At 39.1% G+C, this 24,833-nt stretch overlaps 1 pseudogene; it reads right to left on the bottom strand.

The window, feature by feature from the left end:
* Positions 1-229: 229 nt before the first annotated feature.
* Positions 230-24,833, bottom strand: part of LOC118803208 — a 39,509-nt pseudogene continuing 14,905 nt past the window's right edge.

Below are 24,833 nucleotides of genomic sequence, written 5' to 3' on the forward strand. Positions count from 1 at the left end.
AACCTAACAGTGAAATAAGAATATTACTACTGCAATATTTACAGAGATGAAATACAAACAAATATGATCATTCTATGAGTTAAAAGTGAACTAAAAATAACATGCATGTAATTTTGATTTCCCAGAAATCATTTGGCCCCAAAGAGTTGCCCTCTGCTGTGCTGTTAACTGGACATATGTTAAAGAACAAAATTAACAGAATGCAAGAAAGTCAACAAAAACATTGCTTTTGGAAAGTTTATTTGATGATCTTCAGGTATGACATACCAGAATGTTTTACTTTTTGGAATAAATGTTTCTCTTCAGTAAATTCAGTAAAAACACAGTAAAAAGTCACAGTGATAGTAAAAGCAGAGCTGAGCTTGTGAAATATTCAGAAAAAAAATAATGACTTTTGAATGACACTGATATCAGTATCACTGATACTTATGTAGTGCATCCAATAGACAAGAGATGCTGAGCGAGTCCAGTGATACCCAGATATTTTTCCCTGTATTTTTGAGTTTGACCTTCTTGGCTTGTGGGCCAGTATTCAATCCACGTCTGCTCGCCCAGGATGTACTGCAGCCTGATAACAAACATAAGAATGAGCCAATGATGAACAGAAAAAAAGGAAGAAGAGTAAACTTAAACCTGTCAGTACACAATGTACATCAAATGAAAATATTCATTAGATAGTTGTGTAATAAAAAAGTTAATAGCAAGAATATACTTGTGTACATGTAATATCTGCATTCTATATATTATAGTATTTCTACTATGATGCATTTTTAGTAAAAAATAAAGGACATACAAGTAACTATAGACTTCTTATGGTCATATTAAAGACATATACAAACCAAGAGAAAATCAAGACATTTACACACAAATGCACCAACATTACCTTCCACTTATCTTTGGTAGGTCAGCACTTTGGCCCATGATGAGGTACACCTTGCCTTCCTCCATTCCAAAAGATTCTCTGCAATTTGCGTGGCCCATGAAGGTTCTCTCTTCTCCTTCCACACCTGCATCAGTGCCTACATAAAACATTAGTGCAGACACTATTAATCCTATAAAGCGTACTGTACACTTGTAGGAACGGTATCGCCAATACATTTTTCACTAGGGTCAGGAACTGATCTGAAAAATAGTCAGTTCTCTGGGCATTAGGGAATCAAGGAGGACTCCAAGGGAGTCGACTCCAAAGCTTTGAACTTGATTCCACACTTGCACACTTGTGGATTGTAAGATACACTGTGTAGACAGCCTGTCTGAAGAAAGGTGTCCTTCCACAATGCATGTATAGAGTTGCTGTATTTTACCTTAGACCAGTGTTCAACAATCTTTTTCAGGTATGAGATCACCATTTGAAATCTGAAAAATCAAAGATCTACCGGCATAAATGTCACGCCAAGGCTACTGAAAATAAAGCTCTGCATGTCCCCAAAAACCCTTCAACTACATAAAATAAAACAGTTTACTTAATGTACAAGAGTGCTGGCCATGGCGGCACTCAGTGAGATGCACACATCAGAGTCTTCACACTGTCTGCAAGTGCTTTATAGTCCAGGGTATAGTTTGATATAGCCAGTCTAATGTAATGTGTCAGATATGTATCTGTTAGGTGAGTGCGATACTTGGTCTTGATGATTTTCATCTGTGAAAATGCCACCTCACACAGATATGTGGATCCAAAGAAGGCCTTCACCTTAAGTGCACATGGTGAAAGATATAGATATCTCTCATGATTCACAAGGCCCCAAATGTCCTTGTCTCTTGACCTGGCTATCATCTTAATGTTATTTTGTAGGTCAGTTATTTCCCTGTCAACTCCATTTGGCAGTTCAAGCATCTGTTGAAATCTTGCTGACAGACCCTCAATCTTAGTGGTAAAAAAGGGTTTGAAATGAATGTCACAATGTCTTTTATCTTGTTGAACTCCTCAAACTGCCTACTGAACTCCTCTTACAGTCTTTCCAAGTTAATGCAAAAGTTTTGGTCCCACTTTATATTAAGTGTCTCTAATAACTGTGTAGTTACATGTGAACAACATATGCAACAACAATGTAACTACTAATGATTTAGTCACTGTTATAGATGGATTGCAGAAGTACACCATATGTAATTACATGTGTGTGTCAACTTCAGTTTTGCCTTATGTAATTACACAAATGTATCTTAATAGTTGCAACAGCCTATTCTCTATCATGTAATTACATGAGGGTAATAACACAAATGTAATCACATCTGTAATCAGACTGGAACGGCATTTTTTTCCCCAGCAGTAAATGGAAGTATCAGGTAAAAAAAAATTACACTGTAACTGCCAGCTTTCCTAACATTTAGCTAGCATTTATGTTGCTAGTGCTGTGACACTGTAACCAGTTTCAGCTTTAAACCATTCTGTGATGTGACAGAACAGCAGACGTCCCCTTATCTTAACATTTAACTTTTATAACATTAATTAAATGTGTTGCATTTCCCCCAAATGCAATGTCTATATTACCACTCCATTATTAAACAGTACCTACATAACAACTACACAGGAACTGTCCACATTTTAAAGTGTAACTTTAACACTGCACTACAGGACAGTTCCTGTGTAGAAGATACACTTGTGTAATTACAAGAGGCAAAACTGAAGTTGATACACATGTGTAATTACATAGGCTGTACTTCTGTAATCCACTGTAACATTTACTAAATCATCAGTAGTTACATTGTTGTTGCATAAGGTATTCATGTGTAACTACACATTTATTAGAGGCAATATAATGTGGGATCAAAGTTTTCAGGGTTTTCTTTGTTTGAGATGTAGTTAAGCATTTTGTCTACATTCTAGAAGTTTGTAACTTGGAGGGCATTCACAGGACTAATCATGCAACAGAGGTCTCTGTCTTTTCCATGCAATTCATCACTTAGCTCATTCAGCTTGGACGCTAGATCCAACAGAAAAGCCAACTCGAGCAGTCGTGCCAGCTGTCAGCTGCCTGTATTGTTCATTCCTTGACTTCAAAAAACTGTAATTCCTGACAGCAAATCAATGAATCTCTGGAGCACCTTCCCATGACTTAACCAGCATACGTCTGCATGCAGAATCAAGTCCCCATATTCAGCATCAAGCTCGTCACGTTATGACTTAAACCAGCGATGCTGAAGAGCTTTTTACACGAATTGAGTTTACAATTTTGACCATAACAGTCACCACATCACATTGAGAAATCCTACTTTGCTGACTAGCGCTGGCTGATGAATGACACAACGGTAGCTGAGAAAGGCAGGGAAAGTAGGATCTTTCCAATAGAGTGCAATGAAACCAGCAAGCACACCACATATTGCTGGTGCTCTATCTGTAGTTACTGACGCAACTTTCTCAAGTGAAAGGTTTTTCTCAGTTGCATGTTTTGAAAGCACGGTATATATCCTCGCCTCTTGTTCTCTCGTTCAGAGGCAAAAGGGTGAGAAAGTCTTCCTCGATACTGGCATCGGTAAACGTCTTGTGAACAAACACAACAGGCTGGGTTGTGTAAGTTATATCCACAGATTCATCAAATTGCAGCGAAATGAATTCACAAAGAGGTAACCTGTTTGGATACGTTATCTGACAATGATGCCTCTCTTCTTCCTACAGTTGCAGGTCCAAGTGACATATTACCTCTGGCTGTTCGGATTAAATCTTTGTTTTTAAAGTCTCTGAATAATTATTCAGCAGTGACTGTCATTGCTTCTTTGAGCAACTCTTCATCCGTAAATGTTGTTTTGTGCCACTCATGATGTGTCACTAGCAAGCTGAGTTAGCATGATGTGTCCCTGGTTAATGAGCTAGCAAAACACAGCAGCCATATGATTTATGGCAACTGACCTGCGTGGCCAAATGACTTGTTGGCAACCACTGCTTTAGACAATTTACAATGTGAAATTAGTCAGATAAAGTGGCCTGCAAACGATGTGTTTAAATATGTATGTTTATGGTGTGAACAACATGCCTCACAGGAAAGTTCCACTGCTGGTTTACTGTATCGGTTTTGCGCTGTAGCAGCCGTGCAGGGCAGATTTTGCCACTGTTCTTGAGAAGTGTACCTCTAGAATCCACTCAGATCCACTCAGACCAGCACAACACACACTAACACACCACCACCCCCACATCAGTGTTATTGCAGTGATAACTGCAGAAAATCAGATTTTGTCAGTAATTCATTCAGTGTGTTCACATGTGCTTGAGTAATCAGACAGTGGAAAAACTCGGGGTCTACATGAGTCAGACAATAATCAGATTTCTGACTTGCAACCTGACAATAAACCATAGAATAAGTCCAACGTCATATTGTGGCTTTTATTAAAAAATAAAAATTAAAAATCGAGTCACTTTACCACAAAATATGAACAAAAGATAAGGAATATTTAAATTCTTTATATCATCAAGGTTTTGTTGGCGTCTCACAAGTGCTATGTTTAAGGTTGCTTGCTGTTTGCATTGTATTGTTGTATTTCATGTCATTTAAAGTTTGATCTTGATTTTTTTTTAAATTTAATATAACATTTTACTCAGATTCTGTAAGTAATTACCAGTTCATTATGTACACCTATGTTGTACCTACACCCAGTAGCTTTATTGGCTTTGTACCCAACATATTTTCAACATATCAAAGATCCCAACATATATTTTTCCCCGGTTTAAGTGACACAATGGTACACAGTGTTTTTTCTACTTATGACAATGCTTGAGATTTTTGCAAGACACTTTGTTGTGATTGATGGTCACACAAACTGATAATAAACAGACAATGAAGAAGTCATACCTTCTTTCAGAACCTGTTCAATCTTCATGGTGTAGTAGTCTGTGTATGGGCTCAGGTCAGTCTTCACAACTTTCACCTTGTAAACTGTTTAAAAAAAAAAGCACAACTTCATTTGTTCAGTTATTACTCATATTACAAATATTTGATTCATTATTACAACATGGAAAATAAATGATGAAGGTGTGTGTGGTGAAACTCTGTGTGTGTCACAGTCTGTTCTAAGTCTTTACCGTAATCCAAGCCAGGTTCACAAGCCTTTTTCTGACGATCATTGTCATCAATTTTCTGTTTCTTTTGGATGCTGCAGTTTTCTGTGAAAATATTGAGTGTTTAGACTTTTGCAAAAGTTATAATCAGTTTGGACCATTTAAAAGTAATGGTCCTTTAGATGAAATGATGAACCAATAGGTTAGTTCACATGAATGGGTTGCTAAATAAGAAGAAATATAAAATATGTTCCTGAATCATGAACTTGCCAGCTTAGTGTTGGCAGCATAGCTGTGAACGCCCATACCTTCAGCACAATGGCACAGACCCTCCAGATTGCACAGTCTGTACAGAGCTCCATCTTTCTTCACAGGGTGGTAGAACTTCGTACAGCGTTTATCTGTCATGACACAAGCATTTATTGCTATGGAAGTGTGTTTACATGTGAGTTGTGGCCTTGGGCGCCAACTTGGGTCGTAATCTGATGACAGACGTTTAATTTAAGGGAAGGACGCTGAAGTAAAAGCAGAAACTAAGGGTGAATATATGTAAATTCTTAATTATTTATTTTGCTTTTGTTATCGTACACTTTTGTTCTAAAGTATATAAGTGGATTTGAACTAGACCCATAGGGCCCACAAGCAGGTTAAAGCAGGTACCCTGTCTGGGACGTAATGATTGCTAACTGACCCCCACAACTTGTGATCAGATCCCCGTAAATTGAAATTAGCATATATGCATATATGTATGTGTATGAACTTACCTGGAGAGCAGTACTCGTACACGGTGATGCCAGCAGGTTGAAGCATAGCCACTTCAGTGGTTTTGTGCACTCTGAAAGCAATCCTGTCTATCACCTCATGAGACACCTGGTGAGAAGCAGCAGTTTTACACATACGCATTTTCAATAGTTTAAAGTACCATGTAGCAATATAGTGTATAATATGTAAAAATGCTTAATAACAAAAGATATAAATTGTTACATTATACATGCAGCAAAGTCTGAATAAAAACACAAGATAGAAACATGATAAAGCACTGGTCAAAAACGACCTGAATTTGCTGAGCAGACTTATCTGAGAACATTCTAATGAGCATGCCTGATTGACATCACTTTGTCCAAGACTGCCAGTTTACTAGGCTAGACAAGCAGAAGTATAAGCATTATCACAACCCAAGAGGGATATGTGCAGCCATATCAATGCAGATTTTGTTTGAGTGCTAGTGAAAGATGCGTGTGTGGAACACACTGGTGGCTTCATAGAGGGTCCACATTCACCAGTGTTTTCTAAAGGGTGGTACTGATACACTTGGTCCATGATACGATTCTCAATACTGGGTTTATGACTAAGTATTTTCACAATATTTTGAAAAAAAAATCAAAATTAGAAAAATGATAATGTTGCATAGCTTAATAATGAACATACTGAAGTGAACTGTTGCTTTTTCATTACAGTAACAAAAACTTTATGGGAAGAGCCAGATTATGGGATGTGATAAAAATGTTACCAGTTTTTTGATGGTATTGCACAAGAGGGGGTCCTTGAGAAATAAAGCTGAGCATGTGGTGTTTGTACATGCGTGTGGTGTGCCCACAAGACAACATTAACCTAATTAGAAAACAATCACAAGCTTAAAATTGGTGAAAAACGATGAAGGGTCGTCTTCATATGTACCTTATCTAGGTAGAGGATGAGAGAGCCTCGTTCTGAAAGCTGTTTATTCATCTCAAACTTTTGAACATATCTGTCAGCCCCTGTGGTTAGCTGTTATGAACACAAGAAAAAATGTGAAAAAATTAATTTATTACTTTTTAAGTATGTGAAAGAATTGATAAGTGTAGGGTAAACTACAATCAGACTAATGCTTGAGCACACTTGCTTGAAATGTGTTTTTACTTAATTTACAAGGTTTGGCACTCTAGAAGTTAACTTGTTACAACATACACAACAAACTAGGAGGAACCCTAGCACTATGTTTAGCAAAACTGAAATTATTGCTGAAAACCTTTTCTTTTGTAACAGTCTCATACATTCCCTTCCACTACATTCTGTTAAATTCCATTCCATTATCATTGGTTTTTGGAATAATAAGCTTAGTCTTATGTTCCTAGTAGGGTTTAATATGCTAGTGATGTACAATCCCTATATTTGTTTTACCCCTACAATTACCCCTATATTTAATTGAACATAGCACAAAGGCAACATATCAAGTGTTGAAACTTTAACTTGAAATTTTATTGTTTTTTGAAAAATATATGCATATTTTGAATTTGATGAAAACAACACATTCCAAAAAAGTTGGGATGGGGCAATAAAAGGCTGGTAAAGTTGTATAATGCTAGAAAAACACCTGGTGGTTAATTGGCAACAGGTCAGTAACATGATTGGGTATAAAAAAGCATCCCAGAGAGGCGGAGTCTTTCAGAAGTAAAGATGAGGAGGGATTGACCTCTCTTTGAAAGACTACATGATCAAATAGTGCAACAATTCAAGAATAATGTTTCTCAACATAAAAGAGCAAAGAGCTTTTGCTGTGTACAATCTACGGTACATAATATCATTAAAGTATTCAGAGAATCTGGAGAAATCTCTGTATGCAGGGGACAAGTCCAAAAAACAGTATTTGCTGGCCCTCAGGCAGCATTGCTTTGGGCCCTCAGGCAGCATTGCATTAAAAACACACGATTTTGTAGTGGAAATCACTGAATGGCCTCAGAAACACTTCTGAAAACCACTGTCTGTGAACACAGTTCATCACTGCATCCACAAATGCAAGTTAAAACTCTAAAACGCAAAGAGGGAACCACATATAAACAAGATCCAGAAATGCTGCCACCTTCTCTGGGCCTGAGTTCATTTAACATGGACTGAGGGGAAATGGAAAAGTGTCCTGTGGTCTGACAAATCAACATTAGCACCATTAATGCTGAATGATATATACATGTTTTGGCAACATATGCTGCCATCCAGACGACATCTTTTTCAGGGAAGGCCTTGCTTACTTCAGCAAGACAATATAAAACCATGTAAAAATGTGTTACAATATCATTGCTCTGTTTTAAAAGAGTCCGGGTGCTAAACTGGCCTGCCTGCAGTCCAGACCTGTCACCCACTGATAACATTTGGCGCATTATGAAATGAAAAATACGACAAAGGAGACTCTGAACTGTTGATCTGCTGAAATTCTATATCAAACAAGAACAGGAAAACATTTCACTTTCAAAACTACAGCAGTGTCTCCTCAGTTCCCAAATGCTTACAGAGTGTTGTTAAAAGAAGAGGTGATGAAACACAGTGGTAAACACTTTTTTGGAATGTGTTGTTGGCATCAAATTCAAAATGGGCATATATTTTTCAAAAAACAATAGAATTTCTCAGTTTCAACATTTGATATGTTGTCTTTGTAGTATTTTCCTTTAAAAATATGGTTTACATGATTTACACATCATTGCATTCTATGTTTATTTACATTCTGCGAAGCATCCCAACTTTTTTGGAAATGGGGTTGTATTATCAGCTAGATTTCCTTACATCATTGAGATCATTTTCATCCACCACGAATCCTGTCAGCAGGCCGATATCCATAATAGACATAGTGGCATCTCTGGTTTCACTCTTATAGCTATGCAAATGAAGGAATTAAAAAAAATATATATGAATACATTTTAACAGTTCTAAAACATACAGTCAGTGAAAACATAATCTAAAATATCATATTTGCTCAACCCGAAGAAAAAAATAGATGCAGTGAACTGTATGTGCAATCCACATTGTGATATACTCACAAGGTTTCAATAGTAAGCAGATAACTTTCTTTAGCGCCTGGATATGATACTGAAATAAGAGAAAATTATAATTTCACAATAAAATATGAGGAATTGCTTGGTTCTGTCCTACAACTACAACTAAAGTTGCACACAGAGACACATTTGGGTCATGATGAATCTTACCGTCACGTTGTCTTTCCATCTTAACAGTAAGATTAAAGTCTTTGCAGTCACCTTCCTTCTCAGTGGGTCTAGCATAGTAGAGCGTTACTACCTATAAGAAGGATATTTATTAACAATCAACAAATACAACTAGAAAACCAAAGTCATCAGAGACACAAGACTGGGGTAGCATGTGTGAATACTCACTTTGAGAGATCCCACACCATTTCCCTTAGCTGTAACATTAAATTCCTGCTTAAGGTTAACCTGTGAATGCACAAACACAGAAGCCTTTCAATTTTAACAATTTCATCTTCATCATCATCATCATCATGGTCATCTTTAATTGCTTAGTCCAGCTAGGCTTGCGGTTGCATTTGGGAGAGCAGAGAATCCCAGACCACCCTGTCCCCAGCAACTTCCTCCAGCTCATTCTGGGGGACCCCAAGCCACTCCCAGGCCAACATGGAGATATAGTCCCTCCAGCGGGTCCTAGGACAACCCCGGGGTCTCGTCCCAGTAGGCCATGCCTGGTAAACCACCACCAGGAGGTAACTGGTTCTTCTCAATGCGGAGGAGTAGTGGCTCTACTCTGAGCTCTTCCCGGATGACCGAGCTTCTCACCCTGTCAGGTAGACTGCAGCCCACCACCCTACGAAGAAAGCTCATTTGCACCACTTGTATCCGTGATCTCATTCATTTGGTCATTACCCAAAGCGTATGACCATAGGTGAGAGTCGGTATGTAGACTGATCGGTAAACAGAGAGCTTTGCCTTATGGATCAGCTCCCTCTTCACCACTACAGTCCGGTACAGTGACCGCATTACTGCTGCCACCTGTTCCAGCCCGCAGCCAATCTCACGATCCCTCTTCCCATCACTCGTGAACAAGACCCCACGATACTTAAACTCCTCCACCTGGGGCAGATACACTACCCACTACCTGGAGTGCGCATGCCAGCCTTTCCTGGGCTTTAACAATTTCATGATTGAAAAATAAAAACCATATTCATGCAAAAGTGCTTTAAACAAATATTCAATTCTTATCCTTCCAAAAGGGCTTGAATTTATATTCAATTAAGTTAACTTAATTTTTCCCAGTGTGAAAAGAACAAAATACTTATAGGGACAGATACACTCCCCTTACCTGGAGTGGGCATGCCAGCCTTTCCTGGGCTTTAACAATTTCATGATTGAAAAATAAAAACCATATTCATGCAGAAGTGCTTTAAATGAATATTCAATTCTTATCCTGCCAAAAGGGCTTGAATTTATATTCAATCAAGTTAACTTAATTTTTCCCAGTGTGAAAAGAACAAAATATTTATAGTATATAAAGAGCATGTTTAACCTTGTCTGAACGTGTGAGGCGCGAGTTTTCCTGTCTTATACTCCATTTCGTGGATTTGCTTCGTCCACTCACAGACAACTCCACATCCAAGTCCCCTTTGTGAAATCTTCTCACTTGCTTGTAGTACTCAGCCACAGATTGGAAGACCATGATAGTTGCCTGGGTGACAAATAGAGTCAAACTATAGTCTACTCTTTTTCTTTAACCTTTGAAGTTTCAAATAATTGAAATAAAACCAAGTCAGTTTCAGTAAATGACCAAAATCACAAGAACTTAATACGTTTCCATTCAACTGAATTCAGTTCTTTCTTTTTACAATATTTCAAAAGATCATCACCTCTAGTTTTCTCCACATGAGATGTAATAAGACATGAGACAGTGCTGTACATTTGATGTTTAGTTCGTAATATGTTGTATTACGGTGTACATACGGTGTACACACAGTCTATGTAATACGATCTATGTACAGTTTGGTATGTTTATAAACCATGCATATCTTAATATTGTTGACTGGGATTAATTAGCAAAAGATCGAAAGTGTTAAATTGGAACTTCTGTTGTTGCGTTTTTAAGAGAATGGTAGGAGCCATTTTTGTTGAAGCACAGGATATTTCTTAGCTTGTATTTAAAGGAAAGTGTGACTTTTTCTCTTTGCAATGAAACTGTGGTATTTCTAGGCCAAGTCCAATTATTCTATGTTCATGTACATGTGTTGTGTCATATATTTGCCAGAGGTGAGTCTAGTTAAAATTAACCACATTGTCATTAATAGTGCCATTAAGCTGCTCCTTAGATTTTACCTTTGAACTTTGTGCACTTTGTAGTTCTACACTACAGACTGTAGTACATCTTTTTCTCTGCATACTTTGTTAGACCCCTTTTGCCCTGTTCTTCAATGGTCAGGATCCCCAACGGACTACCACAGAGGAGGTATTATTTGATTGTGGATTGTTCTCAGCACTGCAGTGATACCGATGTGGTGGTGGTCAGTTAGTGTGTGTTAGTGTGTGTTGCACTAGTAAGACTGGATAAGACACGGCAGTGCTGCTGGAGTTTTAAAACATCTCAGTGTCACTGCTGAGACTGAGAACACCAACCAGATTTTCTCTGCATTTTATTCATGCCCAATTTTACCACGAGCAAGGTTTCAAATGACACACCAGCACAGGGAGGGTAAAGGCTAGCACAATTTTTGTCCAAGTCATGTAAAGCACCACTCAACACATCGCTCAACATGCTTTAAGGATAACTAACAGATGCCCTCGATGACTAGCATCACAGTGAGTGCTGGCGAGAGAGGAGGGAGGACCATCTTCCACAGCAGGGAGAGAGAGAGAGAGGAGACAGGGAGAGAGACAAGGAAGAACTATGCCTTCCTGTACATGGCCAAAGTTCTCTGTTCAGGTGCCAGAATGCAACTGCTGCACATTTAAAGTGAAACTAAACATTTGGATAAAGACAATGGTAATTAAGAAGCCAACTTCAGCCTTGTAGTAAATAGTAGCTTTCCCTCCATGCTGGTGTTCTGAAAAACTGAATTACTCCCTGAGGATGTGCAGTTTACACTGTAACTGATTTGTTAGAATGAGCTAACGTTCCTCTTACAAACATCACTAAAGCTCATCATGTTACATTAGTAACGTGAAGTCGCTGGAATATTCTAAACCATAGTAGTTTCTGTAATTAAAAGTCATTATCAGCTACTTCAAAAACTATTGAATATTTGGCTCATCCTGTCACAGACATTACATACATTAGCTAGTCAACTATGTACAGCTCCTTTATTTATCTTAAAAACAACTCAATCTGCAAGATGACAATATGACCCTTGATCAACTTGTAGACATTTCCTTACGCCTAGATCAACTTCTACAAAAGCAACCCTTGCATAAAAGTTCTCTCCGCACTCATGTAATCTACAGTTCCAGTTCCAGCTCCAGCTCCAGTCCCAGCTCGAATTCCTGCGTATGTGCTTGTTTCAGCTCCAGGTCCAGTTCCAGTTTGGCTCCAGAACCTATGCAGTGTCACTCTTCCAGACTATCCAGAGAGGAGAGGCTTAATCATCTTTATGGAGGTCTGTGCATGTATTGTGGCGCAGCTGGTCATGTTTTACGTGACTGTCGGGCTCATCTACACAGACCTCAGGAGCCAACCCCAGGAAAGTGGATCCTGTCGCCTTTGTCACTGAACCTGTTCTACTAGAGACCAGCTTTCTTCACAAAGAGCTATTAACTTTTCTTGTCATTGACTCCTCCGAATTCTTAATTATTCTAGGTCTCCACTGGTTACAAAAACACAACCCACAAATCTCTTGGTCAGGCAGAGAAATTACTGCTTTTCTTATTGCCTCACATCCTCTGAACTAAGGATTAGGTTGTCCACCATTGAAAGCCCGGAAACCACACTACACCAATTCCCCCCAAATACTCTGATCTTATAGAGGTTTTCAGTAAAAAGAATGCTACTAAACTCCCCCCTCATCGTCCCTATGACTGCTCCAGTGACATCATAGAGAGGGCACTTTGCCTAAATCCCATGTGTATCCGTTTACTCAAGTTTTTCAGCAAATTAGACCTTCGTAGTGCTTACAACCTGGTACACATCAGAGAAGGGGATGATTGGAAAACAGCATTTTCACCACTAGGGGGCACTACGAGTACTCAGTCATGCCTTTCAGTTTATCTAATGCTCCGTCAGTCTTCCAATCTTTCATCAATGACGTCCTCCAGGACATAATAGAGAAATTTATAATCGCATATATTGATGACATCATAATCTATTCACCTGATTTTGATACACATGTACAACAAGTTAGTCAAGTCTTGTATTGCTTGCTAGAACATGACCTGTTAGGGACAGAGATGTGAATTCATCTTCAGAGAGTCTCCTTTCTCAGATTAGTTCACAAGGAGTTCTGATGGATGACCAGAAAGTTGAAGCTGTTGTCAATTGGCCTACCCCCGTGAATGTCAAAGAATTGCCGCACCTCTCACAGCCCTTCTCAAGGGAGCGTCTAAAAAGTTGACTTGGGGTCCAGCAGCGGAAAGCGCTTTTCAGAAACTCAAAACTGCTTTCACATCCGCACCAATTCTGAAACACCCAAGCCCTTCCAAGCTCTTTGTAGTAGAGGTAGATGCTTCACAGACTGGAGTGAGTACAGTCTTATCCCAACATAGTGTTGGCCCCAAGAAATTATATCCTATAGCATTTTATTCACATAAACTAAGACGTGCAGGAGACAGAGAGCCTGCCTGAGCCGGAGCCTATTCTCCCCTTTTCTGTACAAATTCACTTCCATTTGCTGGGAGGTTGACAATGAGATTGCTAAAGCACTTGAAAATTCCAATGTTCCTACTCACTGTCCGCCCAATAAACTCTAAGTGCTGGACCAATTTCGAGATCAGTTGATTACACGGGCTCACTCCTCTCTTAGCTCCGGTCATCCTGGTGAATTTCCACACAGCAACTGTTACTCAACAGATATTGGTGGGAAGCCCTTAAGCAGGATGTGCATAGATTTGAATGTGCACAAAATAAAACCACCAAAACACTCCCAGCTGGCAAATGTATGTACTCTACGCGTACCAGAATGTCTATGGTCTCACATATCAATTGATTTCATAACTGATTTAACCCCTTCTGAAAGGTTTACAACGATCTTCAGAGTTGTCGATCATTTTTCTAGATGAGAAAAGTTCATTCCTTTTAAATCTCTGCCAAATGCTTTTAATACCACACTAGCTCTATATGAACATGTTTTCTGTAACTTTGGCATCCCAGAGGATATCATTTCAGATCGAGGTTCACAATTTACATCCAGAGTCTGGTCAGGCTTTTGTGAACATAAGTGTCAGTCTCACCTCAGGTTATCCCCCACATTCCAACAGACAGTGTGAAAGAGTCAATCAAGAATTAGGAGAATTTCTCCATTCATCAATAGTAGTAACCCAACAGACTGGTCAAAGTATTTAATCTGAGTAGAGATCGCACAAAATCCTCTTATAAGTTCGGCCACGCAAATGATACCGTTCCAGTGTATTCTAGGTTATCAACCTCCTCTCACCTCTGGACTGCTATAGCTTCATACATCCCCGCCATCGATGACTGGATTGAGCGCAGCAAGGAGGTCTGTTAACAAACCCACAGCAGCATAGAAGCAGCCCTGCAGCATGCTAGGGAAAAAGGAGAAAGACGTCGGGGGAGACCCCCTTCTTTCAACCTGGAGACCAGGTCTGGCTTTCTACTCGGGACCTCGGGTTTGGGGAGGGTTGCCATAAGTTGCAGCCAAAGTACATCGGTCCACTCCAGATCATTAAAAAGATCAATGATTTCACATACAGACTTAACTTATCAGCACAATTTCGTATTTCACCATCTTTCCATGTTTCCCTCCTTAAGCCTGTGATCCCAGGTCTTCTGGACAATCGGAACCGGACTCCCAAAATCGTGAAGGGAACCTCCAGTACCTCATCAATTTGGAGGGGTATGGACCAGAGGAGAGAAGCTGGGTAGTGGCTAAGGATGTCCTTGAACCTGGGCTGGTGGCAGATTTCCCCTTTGGTATTAAAGATCTTAACTTAAGCCTCTGCTGCAAGCGTCTGGTTCCATATGCCATTGTTACAACAGATTATTCAACTATCAAAATAGTCATTTGTTGCAGCCCTAATGCCATATACTTTATTGCTATGGCTTTTCCCATGTAAGGGCAGATTTAAGCCAGTTAATCTAGTCTATTATTTACATGAATTATCAAATATCAAAATATTTGTTTTTTGCAGCCCTTCTTGTAACACTTTACAAATAAATGTAGATGTATAAATCTAAATAATGCTATAATGCTTACAATATAGAGCTAATGCCAGTTTCTACATTCAGTGTGTGTATCAGCATCATCAAAATTCCTATACTGGTGCATCCCTACTTTTTGCACTTGGATTTCTTCTGAATGTGTGTTGAAATGTTCAGGCCTGAGTGACATCAATTTAAATTTAAGGTTATCAGGGTATCAGTGGCATGAGTATGGCCTACCTGTGTGGTGCCGCTACTTCCATAAGGACTGGTCTGCCTGTTGAGCCAGTTCACTGCTTTCCCTGCTGCATCAAACTCCTTTGCCTTTACCAGAGCCAGCAGGGCATAGGCTGTGGCTTCCACGGTGAAGTGGTGTCCTCTAGGGACTGGCCAAAAAGCACCATCTGTTTATGAGAAAAAAAGAAGCTGTTGAACATAACCAACTTTATCTCTGAACTCTGTGCAAATTATTAGCTCCTTCATGACGTTTCTTCATGCACTTAATTTTCAGTCTATACAGGTGTTGCCTAAAACAATTCATTCATTTGAATGTGAGCTTTATTGACCTCCAGAGGAATACTTCATCAGGAGATCTTGCTTGAATTTGCCAGCATTGGCCATGGCATAGGAAGTCATAGCAACAGCATAAGGATTGTTCAAAGTGGGAAGTCTACGTTCCAGATACTCAGTGGCCTTCCTCATACTCTCTGCAAGAATCTATATGAATAAAACGAAAGAGAAAATGACAAAAATGTAGAATTCTTTTGTATATAGCAGACTGATTATCACACATCAAATTTGACTTACAGGGACAGACTTGGCACAAAGTTCTTTTCCTTCTTGCATAGCAATCAGGACAAATGCTGTCAGAGATGCGTCTGCATCCTTTCCTCGCACATCTCCCTGGAATTACACAGAAAAGCCTGCACTAAAACATTGGATTTCACTGAACTAATAGCTTCAGGATTTAAAAGACACCAGTCAAGAAGATATATTCAGCCAAAAGCAAATGTGATTTCCACTTACGACCATCTCCCCATGAATCACAGGTGCGTCTTCTTTAAACATGCCATAAGGCATCTGGGTCTTCAGAACCAGCCACTTAAGAGCGCTGCAGAGAACATTCTCCTGAATTGTAATGAGGTCACTGGCCATGGCGAAGACTTTGGCCACGTACGCCGTCAGCCTTTACCACAGAGACAAAGATACAGGAAAAATCGATCATGAATTATAAATGAACTATATTGGATAATTATTCAGAGAGCAGAGGGGGAGTGGTTCTCATGCATGTATCTTTTACCATGTGCTGCTGGGTCTGTGTGTCCATGCGGCATAGGATCCATCCTCTTTACGGTAAGTCAGCTCTTGTTCATAACCTAATAGCAAAGAGAGAGGCATCAGTCTCAGCAGCATAAAAGAATTATGAAGGCTCTTATCTATTTTCATATCCTTAAGAGTTTGTAGAATAACAATACATTTTCATTTCCATATAATTTAGTACTTGCTTTAGTTTAGAACCTTAACTGATAATATTTTTGTTACCCTTAAGAACATCTTTGGATGTGAGTAACTTTTCTAACATTTCTAAACCAAACTTCACACAAACTAACCTCCTGCACATTATTTCCTGAACTTTTTTTTTTTTTATTTTTTTTAGCTGATCTCAGATTAATTCACAAAAGTTGGGATAGTAGGAAAAATGCAAATAAAACATGAACCAGTGATTTGTAAATCTAGTTTGACCTGTATTTAAGCACATACAGTGCAAAGACAATATATTTAATGTTTTATCTTATCAACTTCATTGTTATTTTTAAATATAATTTGATGCATGCAATTTCAAAAACGTGTTTAAAAAACATCTTAATCAAGTGACACAAAAAAAGCATCCAGGAAAAGCCTAGTATACTATAAGCAAGGATTTGTCGAGGGCCAATTTGCCAAAAAATGAGTCAGCAAATATCCCAACAATTTAAGAACAAAAGGAAAGGGGTTCACGACACAGTGAAAGACTCCATAGGCAAAAAGTGCAACATTTTAAGAACAATGTCTTTCAAAATAAAATAGCAAAGAACTTGGGCATTTCATCATGTGCAGAACATAATATCAATAAAACATTCAGAGGATCCAGAGAAAACTCTGTATGCAAATGACAAGACCAAAAAAAACAATATTGGCTAGCTGTGATCTGTGGGCCTTTGGGTGACACTGCATTAAAAACAGACAGTGGAAATCACTGCATGAGCTATGAAACACTTCCAAAATACACTGTCTGTGAACACAGTTTATCACTGCATCCACAAATGCAAGTTAAAACTCTACCATGCAAAGAAGAAACCATATATAAACAGGATCCAGAAACACCACTGTCTTCTCTGGGCCAATGTATGATGGACAAAGTGTCCTATGAATCAAAATTTCTAATTCTTTTCTAATTCAGGTCCTCCAGGCTAAAGAGGAGAAGGACAATCCAGCTTGTAATCAGCACACAGTTCAAAAGCCAGCATTCGTGATGGTATGGGGGCGGATTAGTGCACATGGCATGGGTCGCTTGCACATCTATGTGAATGGTCTCATTAATGCTGAATGATATATACATGTTTTGGAGCAACATATGCTGCCATGATGTCTTTTTCAGTGAAGGCCTTGCTTATTCCAGCAAGACAATGCCAAACCACATTCTGCACATAATAGCATGGCTCTGTAGAGGGAGGGTCTCCATGTAAAACTGGCCTGCCTGGAGTCCAGACCTGTCACACACTGAAAATATTTGTTGCATTATGTAATGAAAAATATGACAAAGGAGACCACCAACTGTAAAGCAATTGAAATCCTATCTCAAGCAAACATGGGAAAATATTTCACTTTAAAAACTACAGCAATGTCTCCTCAGTTTCCAAACGCATACAGAGTGTTGTTCAATGAAGAGGTGATGAAACTTTTTTGGAACATGTTGTTGGCATCAAATTCAAAATGGCCTTCAAAAAATATTCAAAAAATATATTTTTCAAAAAAACAATACAATTCTCAGTTTCAACATTTGATATGTTGTCTTTGAGGTTTTTTTCTTAAAAAAATATGGTTTACATTATTTGCGTATCATTGCATTCTATTTTTATTTACATTTTGCACAGTGTCCCAACTTTTTTGGAAATGGGGTTGTATTTTTACCTTTCCAGGTCAAAGGTCTGGTTATGTTGAGTTATACATAAGAATCTGGTTCTAATCAGCATAGAAAGTGATAGAATTGAACAAACACTGAACAACGTCACTAAAGCACCATCACCTATTTATTATAGTCACAATCTTTGACACGATTTAAAGCAAAATGTTATATGCAACATATCTATTGTTGCTAGAAATTTCTAAGGTTAGAAAATTTGCATTTTGCAGCCAGCACATCTTTTACCCTTATAAAACCCAAAAACAGAATATTATACCCATGTCAATGAAGTACTGGAGATGACTTTTCATACCTGTCTGGATGTGTTTGACAGCTTCAGAACGACGGTCGAAGCCCACTTCCTCCCACTGCTTGGTGGTGTCCAGGTAGTGTGTGGCAATGAGGGGTAATGTCATGTAGATCATATTATGCTCTGCACTGCCAGAAGGCTGCACAATCAGACGCCCCATAAAGTCTCCACTGATGGCCTGCTCGATTGTCTGACTCAAATCCTGACCTAAAGGAAAGCAAACAAGAGTGTAAATAGATACACATATGAGTGGCTTGATGAGCATACACATGTTTTTTAATGGAACTCTATTATAGATTTATAAATTAATCATATTTCTAAAGGGCCAAAGTCCTCTAGTGTCCTATCATAAATGGGACAAGCTCAGTTTTAACCTTCCACATTCTCACAAGTTTCTCCTTTAATGCTTAGTATTTCTCCAGATTCTGATATCAAGTTTTGAGTCTAAAACTTACTTGAGTGCTCGAAGAAAAAACAAAACAAAGTGTTGAAAAAAAATCACAGGACAGCAGCGTCTACCATGTAGTCCGGGGGAGCCCAACCCTAGGCTAACATACTATGTTGTTTTCATGCTATGTGGTGATGACATGGCATGATGTTAGTGACTGTTTAGTTATAAACTCTATTTCGGCACATATAAAAATATTTTTAGCTAAACAACGCAAATGTCTTTTTGGCTGCACTGAACAGTTTCCTGAATTGTTTTGTTTATGTACCATTTACATTCACAAATGTAGGCCTCATGGACTAGTCTAGATTGAAAAAACAATTTAAAGTAGTGAAAATAGTAAATACAGTAAGGGGAAGAACTAAAGCAGGGGGATATGCTAGATATTTCTGTTAAAAGACAGGGGCTGGCCATGAGCCTGACCAAAAATTGGAAAGTGTGCGCTTTGGATCTTGTCCGATATGGTACACTTCTGTTTGATCGATCTAATGCTGATTTCTTCTTCTTGTGCTGCCATGATTAGTGCCCATGTGCTGTCCCTCACTCCTGCCCTCTCTAGACAGTAGTAGGAGTTTTCAATGTCAGCCACATGTGCAGTCTGTTTGTCATGCATTTCATGAAGAGATTTATCCTGCACATCCTCTGCATCCACAACATATATCTGCATTTCCTATCTGTTAGCAGGATTCTGTAAGTGAGAGGTTCCCAAACATTTTGTCTTGAAGGCCAAAGTGCAATGTTCGTGGTGGGCCAAGAGCTAAAAAGACAACACAGTTTACAAATAATAGAGGCGTGTAGATTTCATTTTTGTTTTCTTTCTTTTTTTCAGTTTAAAAAAAAAAATGTATATATATATATATATATATATGTATTTTGTTACTGAAATACTTATAATGTGCAATTTAAAAACAATATAAGAACATACCGAGGTTTATATACAGTATAAAAATATTTTTGTTATCTCATTGGGTAAAGGGATGGGGTTAGGATAACTTTCCAGTAGGCCAAATGAGTTGTCTGCTTTCTTGTATTCAATCCAGGCAATGTGATCTACCCAATCTTGCAATCTGGATTAGGTTTTCCATCATCTTGATGGAGGAAACCATCCATCTATCTTTACTCATTGGAAGTCTCAACACAGAACTGAGTGGAGAGCGTTTTTGCTGATATTCATTTAGTATATTTCTAGTTAACAATTTTTACCTAAAATGGATCATGGGCAAAATGAAATGGCTACATTTCTCTTACCAGACAAGGATATGTATGTATTTGCAGGAGTGTTTGGAATCTGCCGTCCAGGTATGTCACTCCTCACACGCAAAACTTGCACTCCACCTTTTCACAGAAAGACAGAGACAAAGACAGAGTAGGACATATATTCATCTATGCATCTCAATACTGATAATCATTTTGAGCGGATAATGTTGATATAGCATGAATTAATGGCAATACGTAAAGGTCAAAGTAATGAAAATGACCAAAATACCCACCAGCAACTTTAGATGGGTTGAGCTCCACATTCTTCTCTTCAACTGTAGTTAACACACCTTCAGACTGAGAAAGTGAAACATAGTGTAATGGATCTGTTCATCTTAAGTTTTTTTTTTCCATGATTGTTTTTACATATTCTCAGTGGAAAGAGTGAGCATCAAATTTGGTCTGGGTGGGTGGGGGGAAAAGGGTTGTACAATATGTCTGTTGACTGTCTATGCTTCCCACAAATAACTAGCGTCAAACTTGACTTTAGCTTCAGCTTAAGTTATCTGTAATTTTATATTGGTGTATATTACTGATGTAAGAGTAATACTGTGTCTGTACCACTGACTCAGCTACACCCAGCCAATATCATCAACTCAGCTTGCTGCCCATGGCTTATGCTGAACGACATTCTCTGAACCTTTCAAGAATGTTGACACTCTTCAACTGACACTCACCACCACCTTCAGGGCCTTCCTTATTCCATCAGAGATTGTTGACCCATAAACTGCAGCCTGAACCTCAATCCAGTGGTTTTCCAGTTCCATGGGAATAATAATGTATGAGATGGATCTGGAGGACTGTGCTTCAACATTAACTGTGGTGCGATACTTGCCCTTCTTGCTGGCTGCACTGCAAACATTCTCCGTCTCTATGAAATCCACACGCACCTAGTGGGAACAATGAATGAGAAACATTATAAACAGCAAAATGTGTACATAGCCTTATAAGTGAAACATTCATCAGGGAGAGATACAGAGTGGACTCTGTAAACAACATACTTGTGAGAAAATGGCATTAAAAGTGGAAAGTGGTGATAGGTAAATTCTGCTTGACCTGCATTAAATTGAAAACACTACAAAAGTACAGTCTTTGATGTTTTACTCTGAATTTTATTTATTCGTTTATTTTTGACAGTGTGTTTACCACTGTGCTACATCACTTTTTCTTTTGACTTAATAATCACTTGGGGACTGAAGACACCAGCTGATCCAATTTTTAAAAGTGGAATTTTTCATTTAAACAAGTCTATAGCTGTGCAACCGTATCATAATGTGCTACACTTTTTCAATACGTGGCAGGCAGGTGGGCAACCTGCACTTTCTGATTATGCAGCCATGCTGTTGTTTCACATGTAGAATGTTTCTTGCCATATTCATGTTGAAATAAGCATGGACATTCCTGAAAAAGATGGAATCTAAAAGGCAGCCTTTGTTTTTTTTTTTCAAAATGAGTACATATCTTTCAGCATTTATTTCACAGATCTTCAAGTTACCTGTGCCATGGATACCAGTACACTCCCATACTACAACAGATTCTGGCTGTACTTTATGCTGGCAGCAATCTGAAAGACTGTCTCATCTGACCACACATTTCCACTGTGTATCAGTCCATTTCATATGAACTCGAGCCCAGAGAAGATGGCAGCATTTATGGATATTATTGACATATGGCTTCCACTGTGCATAGTACAAAGTACAGATTCGGACTGTCCCTTCAACACAAGATGAAGTATGAGATGTATGAGATGAGACTGATTTGAGGGAAGGGAGAGAACTCTGATAACTTGGGCTGGAGTTCTGGGCAGCTTCTGCCTCAAGCTTGAAGGCTGCCTCCCCTTCCTTTTAACTGTTTTGAGAGTGACAAGACTGAGGAGCAGGGTGAAGATGGGGTGGTGCTGGGGATTGCACTTTTTAAGGCTCACCTGGCTTGATGGGGTTCAGTACCAATGTTTGATAGACACTGGGTCACAACTGACAATCAAAGCCCAGTCCATCTACTCTCAACGTCTTTCACATCGATAATTGTTTCCTGTTGGGGATTTACTTAAGACAGAGAGTGCTGCAGGACAAATTCGTCCTTTAGAGTACAAAGAAGTAGCAATACATTTTCCTAAAAGTGTCTGTGGCACCGGTTAAAAGTTTATTGTCCTTGTATAGAGGACATAAAATATACTTGGGTTTTTATTTGAAGTTAAGTTTTCATATTATGGTCTGTGAGCATGTAGCCTATCAGCAGCCTTGGTGGGCGGGGCTAGGAGAGCGTGCTATGCTAGAGACAGGAGACATGAATGCTGCCCTGGTTTTAAGCTATATTCTTGGTTGAAATCCTTAAACAGAGACTTAAAATTTGAGCTTAACATTTATTCCTTGTTTGTGCCTGCCATTCTGTTTTTTAAATCTTTGCCTTTGCATGCTAACTGGGCTGCTGCCTACTCTGAATGCTGTATGCAGTTAAAACCAGTCTGAGAAGGTTAATGTACTGTGTGTAAAGCTCAGTAGCAAGGCTCCAGTGTGTATAAAGAGATATCAGGTATGTGTCCTCAAAGGGATCTGTCATGCAAAAAACAATGAAGAGTAGTTCAAAGCAGTTATTGGAGTGCCACTGGAGTGTCCTGTTTCTGGTGGGCTACTTGTCCATAATCAGATTGTAGAAGTCAGAATCCCACAGTAAGTTCAGCATTGCTGTGAGAAATATCTCCTGTCGTGCATCACGGTTCCCACAAAATGTGTCATTGCAGAATGTTCACCCATCGACTGTGCTGTGCCATTAGCTCATACCAGTTCTAATGCTTGTTGTGTTCCCAAACATGTAGCACATTCCTTTCTTGGGTATCCGGATAAGCAAGTTAGCCACACATCTGCCACTGATCTGTACCTTGACTTGGATAGTAGTCCCTTTTATCCAGAGTTTAAAGAGCATATTTCAGAAAGATTCAAGAAAGAGGTTTCTCATGCCTTTATATTGACCTGGAGCCCCATGTCCCAAGTAAGCAATTTATTGCCTAAACTGCTGGCATCATAGAGGAATCAAATAGCCCTTAGGTATCTCAGAATGGTCGTAGATTATTATAAACTGAACAGTGTGACTAAAACAGCACCTATTCCTTACCTCGCATAGAGGAGACATTCTTCCTTCTGAAGGGTTCCAAATGGTTCACGGTTCTTGATCTTAAAAGTTGATACTACCAGCTGGAGATAGAGCTGACAGATCATCACATAGCTGCATTCCCTACCCCATTTGGAAACTGGTCATTTCAAAGAATGCCACAAGGACTTCCAGTAAATCCAGGACTTAATCTCCACAAAGTTACTGCCTTTCTAGATGATCTGATTATATTCTCTGATATGCTGACAGAACACAATTAAAGATTGGTGTGCGTGTTGAAAAGGATTGCAGACTTTGGGTAAAATCTCCATCCAAATGTAATTTTTTCCAGACTTCGGTAAAACATCTTGGGCACATTATAGGTCTTGGCTGTCAAAAATTGGCCTGTACCAACAACAATTGAGGAGCAAAGGTCATTTCTAGGTTTCTCGGGTTATTACCCGAGATTTGTCTGTGTCTATGCTAAGGTAGACCTTTGAATGATTTGTTAAAAGGCAAGTTTTCTACACAAAAAATACCAAACTAGGTCAAAGTCAGTGACTCACAGATGGAGTGAAGAATGTCAGGATGCTTTTTTAGAGTATTATAGAAAAGTTAGCCTCCACACCCGTCCTTGGGCGTTGAGTATAACAGGCCCTAGAAGGCAAGACTAGGTTTGTGGCTTATGCAAATCATGGTCTCAACAGATGTGAAAAAAACACCCAGTTGGATCCACAGTGACCAGAGCACCAATTATTAATGTAAAGTGGTATCTGAACTTTGCAAGCTCTCTGGGGTTAAAATTTTAAACTACTCCTTATCACCCTAGGGGCAATCCTATAAAGAGATTTAATAGGACTTTATTGGATGTGCTAGGGACTTTAAATGATAAAAAGAAGGAACATTAGCCAAAATATGTGTGTCCATTGGTGCACACAGATATTTGCACCTGCAACACTGCAAATGGAGAAGCACCTTTTCCTTTTAATGTTCAAAAGAGAGCCTCACCCCCTATTGATCTCTGTTTTGGGATCCATCCAGGAGGTTTCAAAAACTCACTCTCAGTATGTGCAAGATTTGAAGAACAGGCTTAGACATTCCTACCACCTTGCCTCTGAAAATGCAGACAAGTGGCAGCTGCTGAACAAGAGGAGGTGGGATGCAAAAGTGACCACATCTGTAATTAAGGTGGGTGATCAGGTTCTGGTGCGAAATGTGGGAGCCAACAGTGTACACTGGGATAAAGAAGCCTGATGAGGACTTGCAGGTTTATGTGGTCAGACCAGAAGGTGGTGATGGCTGAGAACAAGTGCTTGCGGCTGAATCGAGTGGTGATCCACAAATTTGCCTTTGCATCCTGAAGCTCCTGAATTGGTCCTCGATTCTCCAGAAAAAAAATCAAGAATCAAATGAGTTGGAGATGTCCAAGATTAGTGAGCTGGGATTGACAGAAGAGGCTACTGACATCATGACTTCTTCAGGAGGAACTATAGTTGCAGCAATCAACAGG

Source organism: Colossoma macropomum, unplaced genomic scaffold (genome assembly GCF_904425465.1).
Source record: "Colossoma macropomum unplaced genomic scaffold, Colossoma_macropomum, whole genome shotgun sequence".
In the NCBI taxonomy this organism is placed as follows: domain Eukaryota; kingdom Metazoa; phylum Chordata; class Actinopteri; order Characiformes; family Serrasalmidae; genus Colossoma; species Colossoma macropomum.